The sequence below is a fragment of the Budorcas taxicolor genome, chromosome X, assembly GCF_023091745.1.
Source record: "Budorcas taxicolor isolate Tak-1 chromosome X, Takin1.1, whole genome shotgun sequence".
NCBI lineage: Eukaryota > Metazoa > Chordata > Mammalia > Artiodactyla > Bovidae > Budorcas > Budorcas taxicolor.
This window is the reverse complement of record NC_068935.1, coordinates 117053807-117061913: the sequence shown is the minus strand read 5'-3', so window position 1 is coordinate 117061913 and position 8107 is coordinate 117053807. Positions and strand designations below refer to the sequence as shown.

The following is an 8107-nucleotide window of genomic DNA, read 5'->3' as shown; positions in this document are numbered from 1 at the left end:
GCCGGTGAGAGGGTTTCCTTGTGTTTGGAAACTTCTCCTCTTTCACGACTCCCTCCCCGGGATGGGTCTCCATCCCTAACTCTTTTGTCTCTTTTTATCTTTTATATTATGTCCTACCTCCTTTCGAAGACAATGGGCTGCCTTTCTGGGTGCCTGGTGTCCTCCGCCAGCGTTCAGAAGTTGTTTTGTGGAATTTATTCAGCCTTCAAATGCTCTTTTGATGAATTTGTGGGGGAGAAAGTGGTCTCCCCGTCCTATTCTCCATCATCTTAGGACCACCACCGACTAATGGGAATTCTTGACCTTGTCTTATAGAACAGCATCTAAGGGAACAGCTAAAAACTCCACTGCTTGTAGCCTTCCTTCAAAGAGCAAGCTCACTTTAGTTATTTTATTTTTCTTACCTTTTTTTCCCCCTCTTTAATTGCATACCTTCCCAGGTTCACGGTAGCCCAGCTATTTTACAGGAACTTGGAGTTAGCTCTTGTCCAGTGCAAGCCAGCTAAAGCAGATTGAAACCAACACTGAAACTGCACCTGTGCAGCTGTGGGATGATGGCCTGTTGATGTCAGAGGCTCAGAGACTCCTCCCTCAGATCATGCTAAGGGCCTCCACTTAGAATCTGCAGAAGCATGTAACCCAGATGTACCTGCCCAGAAAACCAATTACCTCACTTTTCCCCCTACCTCCAATCACCTTTCACCATGCTGAAGATCACCCTGCTTATCCTAGAAATAGTCCAGCTCTAACCACCCCCCCCACCCTCCCCCACCTCCCTGCTTTCAGGAGGCAGATCTGAGATTCGTTTTCCGTCTCCTTACGTGGTTGCCTTGTGAATAAACTCTTGGCCATAAAACCCGGGCTTCTCAGGGTTTGGCTTGCTGCACCGTGGGCAACCAGAACTGGTTCAGTAATAGTACATCAGTTCTTAGACACCAAAGTTTGTCATCTCCCATCTTTGGATTTGGTTCTAATATTTTAAAAAAGCTAAACAAAGACTTGTTGACCATAGTATGGATCACAAAACATGATTTTGGGAAGCTTCAGTCTAGGATTTTACACTGGATTATGTTCAATTATAACAATTATAGGTGATGACTTTAGAGTGTCTAAATTCACTTATTTCAATGAAGTTGATTACCCTCTATCAGATACTGTGCTAAGTGTTTACATACAATGAAAATAGAGACATGATTTTTACCTTTTAGGAAACAATTTCAAATATATTTAAATAAATTCAAACTTTGTATTAAAGCATACTAAGTCCTGCATACATTATATTATAGTAATAATAAGGTTCAATTAATTAATCAAATATTCTGGAGTTTTCAACTGGCCCACAAATTATTATTTCTGCATTTAACACTTTTTAAAAATAGCTGCTAAAAGGCTAACTATACTAGTTAGTTATTGTTACAATAATGCTGCATAATAAAACACATCAATTTTTCAGTGATTCGGGGTTTAGCTGATCGAGGCATGGCTTAGCTGCTACCTAGTAGTTCAGTTGGACTTAGCTACAGGTAATATTGGGACTTCCCAGGTGGCTCAGTGGCAAAAAACCCACCTACCAATGCAAGAGACATGGATTCAATTCCTGATCAGGAAGATACCCTGGAGTAGGAAATGGCAACCCATTCCAGTATTCTTGCCTGGAGAATCCCATGGACAGGGAAGCCTGGTAGGTTATGCTTGGGGTTGCAAAGAGTAGGACACGAGTGAGCAACTGAGCATGCACACATAAGTAATATCAAATTTAAGTCTGCTCTATGTGTATCATTCTTCAACCCCATGTTGTACCAAGTTCCATTCTCTAGAAGAGCATTTACAACTGGCTCAAAAAAATTGAAATCAACCATCAGAGGTTGGCTTGGTCCTTACTTAACATTCCATCAACTAAAACAAGATGCATGGCCCCATGCAACCCCAACTAAATGGGCAATGAAATAACTAAGGCAAAAAAACATGGAAATGCAGTTCAACCACCGTGAGGCCCTGGTAACAGAATGGAAGACTACTTCTACTGCTAGTGAGAAATGAGACCAGTAATTCAATCTACCACAATTGTTGGTATTGTCCTTTTCTGTAAAAGTTGGTCCTTGATGCCACTTTTCTAATCTTGTGTGCTGTTCGTTTTATGAGAAGGGTGATTGGCTTTAGAGATGAACTTTTAAATCGTTACATCATCAAGGGAAGTTGTCTGACCACTCTTTATTGAAGTGATGGCTAAGTTTCACCTTTGTGTTCCTGAAGTTGTTTATATTTTTCTACCTATCATTGCACTTACAGTTTTCACAAAGTTATATTAACTTTACAAGACTGTTACTTTGTGAAGGCCATTACAGTACCCTATCTTCTCTTGGAGTACCAGGACATTTCTCTTAGCCTAGTGTTTACAAAGCATTCAATACCCAAGATTCCAAATAGTAAAGTGAGACTTTTTATAAAAGTAACACAAGTATTTATTTATTGAAAGGTATGTCATTAACTTCCCTACTAATGTTGGTACCTACCTCATTTGAAACTGCTTTAAAAAAAGTACTATGAATTCTGACATTTATCTGAAACAAAACATGTGTAATAACTAATTTCTTTTTTTGGCCTCACTAGGTGGCATGTAGGATCTTAGTCCCCAACCAGGGATGGAATCTGTGTCCCCTGCATTGGGAGCATGCGTCTCAACCACTGGACCACCAGGGATATTTTCATGTAATACTAATTCAATTATTACTCTTCTCTCTACTACAATTAATTAATTAATTTTAACTAACTTCCTATTTGAATAGTAGGTAAATAACTTCTAATAGGTATGGAACAAAATATTACAGAATTTCCAGAATATTTATTATAAGACATATAGCTACAATTAGAAAGTACTTGGACCTTTTAGGAATATTTACTGAATTAAAAAAAACACTTTGAAAAATTTTACTGGCAATATAGCTCCCCCGCAAAAGCTGCCCATTCTTTCTTAGGTCCTCTCTGTTAAGCTGCACCCCAAAGTGCAAACTTTAACTATAATTCTCTTTTGTCTGGAAACTATATGCTCTGTGCAACAGAGATTGAACTATCAACAAGAGTTTTGTGTGTTTGATTTTTCAAAATGCAATTTTTAGAACAGCATAAACATTGAGTTCATTGAAACAAATTCAAAATTACCTGAGACTTTGTACAAATTCAGCAAAATGAACGATTGTATAAATCCTGTGCTGTGTGCTGTGCTAAGCTGCTTCAGTCATGTCTGACTCTTTGCGACCCTATGGACTGTAGCCCACCAAGCTCCTCTGTTCATGGGATTCTCCAGGCAAGATTACTGGAGTGTTGCCATTTCCTTCTCCGGGGGATCTTTCTGACTCAGGGATTAAACCAGTGTCTCCTGCATTGCAGGCAGACTCTTTACTGTCTGAGCCACCAGGGAAGCCCCTAATATGTATTGATTCCAATACGGAAGACATAAACATAAACTGAGCAGGTGATCACATAGGCCCTACCTTCAATGTGTGAAATGACTTAAGGAATAAACCTCCTAAAGAAAGACTCATGCTGAAGCTGAAAGTCCAATACTTTGGCCACCTGATGGGAAGAACTGATTCATTGGCAAAGACCCTGATGCTGGGAAAGATTGAAGGCGGGAGGAGATGGGGACGACAGAGGATGAGATGGTTGGATGGCATCACCGACTCGATGAACATGAATTTGAGCAAGTTCCAGGAGTTGGTGATGGACAGAGAAGCCTGCCGTGCTGCAGTCCATGGGGTCGCAAATAGTTGGACAAAACTGAGCAACTGAACTGAACTAAAGGAGTATACGATACTAAAAGTATATGAGTATTGCACTGGGTATTTTGGCACCTCACTACTCTAAATTTCTTGTATATTGATAAGATACAATTGCTACAAACAAAAAACACATTTTAAATATTGGCGAGATAGAATCTTTTACTAAGTGTCAAAATAACATAAAACAAAGAGAGGGCTCTCATTCTGGCAAGCCTGTGGCCTGCCAAAACTGCTTATCAATGTTCCTGTGCAAGCTTCATTGGACTTGGTATCACCAAGCTCTCACAATGGTTGAAATAAATGAAGTTCCATCTCAAGTTTCCTTTCTAAGACCATAGCATCATGCAGTGCTCTTTTACTGACTAGTATAATGGTTGTATCTGATGTTTCTGAGCCACAAGCACTCTGTAGGACAGTACTTCTCCAAATGCAAAAGTTGCCTGCTGTCAAAAGCTCCACATTGCTTTTGTCTTTTGAATACTATACTTCATTACCCCTTCAGTTAATGCTAGGGCAACCAGCACTGGAGCTCTCCTAAGACCTGCAGTCCAGTGGACCACAATATAACAACAAAGATCTTCACAAAATTTCTTTCTTTGCAAGTTTTAACCACTTATGAATGATCTGGCTGCGTGGTGGTGCACCATCATCAAAAGGCCAGTCCAGAACCTGGATGCCTTTTTTCTCTAAAATGGCAAGCGTTGTAAGTTGCTGCACACACTCCTACTATGGCGGTAACTCCGATCTTCTTAAGTTCCTGTAAGAATTTGTCTAAGGACTCATTTCTTGGGCTCTGGGTGATCAGAAATCTCATATTCCTGTATGCCATCTCTACAGGAGCAGGGTAGTTCACCCCAATCATGTGAAAGTAATTAAAATTTAGAAATACAGAAAAGATATAAAAGAACTGGAGGTTACTTCAAAGTATTAATACTCCAGTTGAAATTCTAAGTTGAATATGAAGTTAGGAGTAATAAGAAATGAAACTAACTTTCAAACAAAACAAGAAAGTATCAATGTTTCGGTACAGTAATACTGAAAACCAGTACCCTCAGCTTTGCCCCCATTCAGGGCAGAATTCTTGCAAAATGGTCTGCTATTCAGTTCAGCTCTTCAGTATGCAGGTTTTTCATTTTCACTCTCAGGTAGTAACAACTTTCTGGAATTCACTGGATTGCACAGAATTTGGACTGGGCCTATCAGTAATTTCTATTGCCTCCTGGACAGTCCATAGTTGTGTGACCAAGAACACTGGAGAACCGAGAGATATGTACATTCAATGATGAATGTGGCCTAGTCAGACACCCAGTCCCTGGGTGGAAATGACAATGCCCAGTGCACAACTGGGGAAATTGCATCACTGACAGGATCTACTGCCACCAGGGTCCAAAACGGTCTTTATGTGGCCTATATCGTCAGCTTTTCTTTGTTTCTCTGCTCAAAGGACAAAAGGAGAATCTGGCCACTGATCGGGATCAGTGGATCCCAGGCAAGTGTAGACAAGGCGGAACTGGGCTGGGGTAAAGCAAAGGACAGAGCATCACAGAGGGGAAGCAAATGCCCACATGTGAGAGCTATTTATTTCTGTGGTAATGTTTTATAAATTAATCCACAGGTTCTCCCATGAAATACTTCCAATGCACAGATAGCATTTCATATTAGACAACCATCAAATGTCAGTTCCCTTTCTTTACATAATCAACAAACAAAAGGTGATATTAGAGGTGGCCCTGAAGCAACATGTCAATTTCACATCATTTACCAGGAGAATAACTGATTATGATACCAATTATTTCTTTGGTGCAGCTGTTAGGTGGCACTGTGCTCCAGGCTGACTCAAAAATCATTCATAGATTTTCCTCCCATTTACTACAAAACAGATTTATTTGATATCCAGCCTCTATAGTGATTTCTAATCAATTTTCCCACATACAAACATGATCTGCTTTCTAAGACTTAAAAACTATTAAAAAAAAGAAAAGAATGAAAATAAGTCAACAGTCTAACGGTGATCTAAACCTCTCTGATTTCAATGGACTTCAAATTCAGAAGGTCTTATCTTCTGTCCAAGATGAGGGGGAAGTTAAAGTGAGACTGGGAAAAAGACTAAGTACAACTCTGACTCCCTCTAGCCTGGAGTGAGGCTGGCACAAAAGTATCCACATGACCATCGTATTTTCTAAAAAATTCAAAGGTCCAAAGTGGCACTTTCCACTAAGTCACAGGTGGTGAGAAGGAAATTAGTGTAGAAAAAAAGACTGTAGAAAGGGAGTATATGATGTATGCATGGGTAAAATAATAACTTGTCATATTTATCTTCTCTTGGTGGATATGAAAAACAAAGTATGTCTATATGGCTGTAGTCATACTCTTTATTCAAGCACACAGTGAGGAAACAGGCAGTGTGTAATGCAAAATCATATTGTACTTGCCATACCCCAGTATGATTAACTTCTGCAACTCACTGAGTCCCTGGAAAATTGCATGATTTATATGCAGAGGTACAACTAAATGCACATATGCATATATATATATACACACACGCATACACAAACATACACTTTTACTTTCATCATATTACGTGTATCATAAATAAATTCTGCATCTGCAAACGTATACTACATAATTCCTTCTCCAAGAGGACATACCCAGATTAGTAATAATGAAACGTAGACTACTTAAGAAGCTATTTATGATGTTTCTTTTATTTTCTCTATAAATACATTCCTTCCCTTTCCATACATTTAAAGTAAAAATCTACAAGAAAAATAATTTATTTCCAAGATTCGCATTTTGGTAATACTTTTTGCAAAAATACGTCTGCTGTCAGAGCACATGAATCTCCCTAACTTCTGATTAAAACTCCATGAAAGGAAAGGAACTATATATGCATTTCAAAATAATACATTTATAACCTCCCATAAAAATTAAAATGTGTCATTAATGGGTATGTTTTAAGGAAGACCATGGAGTATTTCTATATTAATTCAATACACATTTATTAAGGCTCTCCTAAATATTGGTAAAATCTAGACTTAGTCCACAAATTTGGAAAACTCAGCAGTAGCCACAGGACTGGAAAAGGTCAGTTTTCATTCCAATTCCAAAGAAAGGCAATCCCAAAGAATGCTCAAACTACCGCACAGTTGCACTCATCTCACACGCTAGTAAAGTAATGCTCAAAATTCTCCAAGCCAGGCTTCAGCAATACGTGAACCGTGAAATTCTTGATGTTCAAGCTGGTTTTAGAAAAGGTAGAGGAACCAGAGATCAAATTGCCAACATCCACTGGATCATGGAAAAAGCAAGAGAGTTCCAGAAAAACATCTATTTCTGCTTTATTGACTATGCCAAAGCCTTTGACTTTGTGGATCACAATAAACTGTGGAAAATTCTGAGAGATATGGGAATACCAGACCACCTGACCTGCCTCTTGAGAAACCTACATGCAGGTCAGGAAGCAACAGTTAGAACTGGACATGGAACAACAGACTGGTTCCAAATAGGAAAAGGAGTATGTCAAGGCTGTATATTGTCACCCTGCTTTAAATAATGCTATGCAGAGTACATCATGAGAAATGCTGGGCTAGAAGAAACACAAGCTGGAATCAAGATTGCTGGGAGAAATATCAATAACCTCAGATATGCAGATGACACCACCCTTATGGCAGAAAGTGAAGAGGAACTAAAAAAACCTCTTGATGAAAGTGAAAGAGGAGAGTGAAAAAGTTGGCTTAAAGCTCAACATTCAGAAAACGAAGATCATGGCTTCCAGGACCATCACTTCATGGGAAATAGATGGGGAAACAGTGGAAACAGTGTCAGACTTTATTGTTTGGGGCTCCAAAATCACTGCAGATGGTGACTGCAGCCATGAAATTCAAAGACGCTTACTCCTTGGAAGAAAAGTTATGACCAACCTAGATAGCATATTCAAAAGCAGAGCTATTACTTTGCCAACTACAGTCCGTCTAGTCAAGGCTATGGTTTTTCCAGTAGTCATGTATGGATGTGAGAGTTGGACTGTGAAGAAGGCTGAGAGCCGAAGAATTGATGCATTTAAACTGTGGAGTTGGAGAAGACTCTTGAGAGTCCCTTGGACTGCAAGGAGATCCAACCAGTCCATTCTGAAAGAGATTAGCCCTGGTGTTTCTTTGGAAGGAATGATGCTAAAGCTGAACCTCCAGTACTTTGACCACCTCATGTGAAGAGTTGATTGATTGGAAAAGACTCTGATGCTGGGAGGGATTGGTGGCAGGAGGAGAAGGGGATGACAGAGGATGAGATGGCTGGATGGCATCACTGACTGGATGGACGTGAGTCTGAGT

At 39.5% G+C, this 8107-nt stretch overlaps 1 pseudogene; it reads right to left on the bottom strand.

Annotated features, from left to right (window-relative positions):
- Positions 1-4061: 4061 nt before the first annotated feature.
- Positions 4062-4641, bottom strand: LOC128069634 (protein tyrosine phosphatase type IVA 1-like; annotated as a pseudogene).
- Between the last annotated feature and the right edge of the window lie 3466 nt (positions 4642-8107).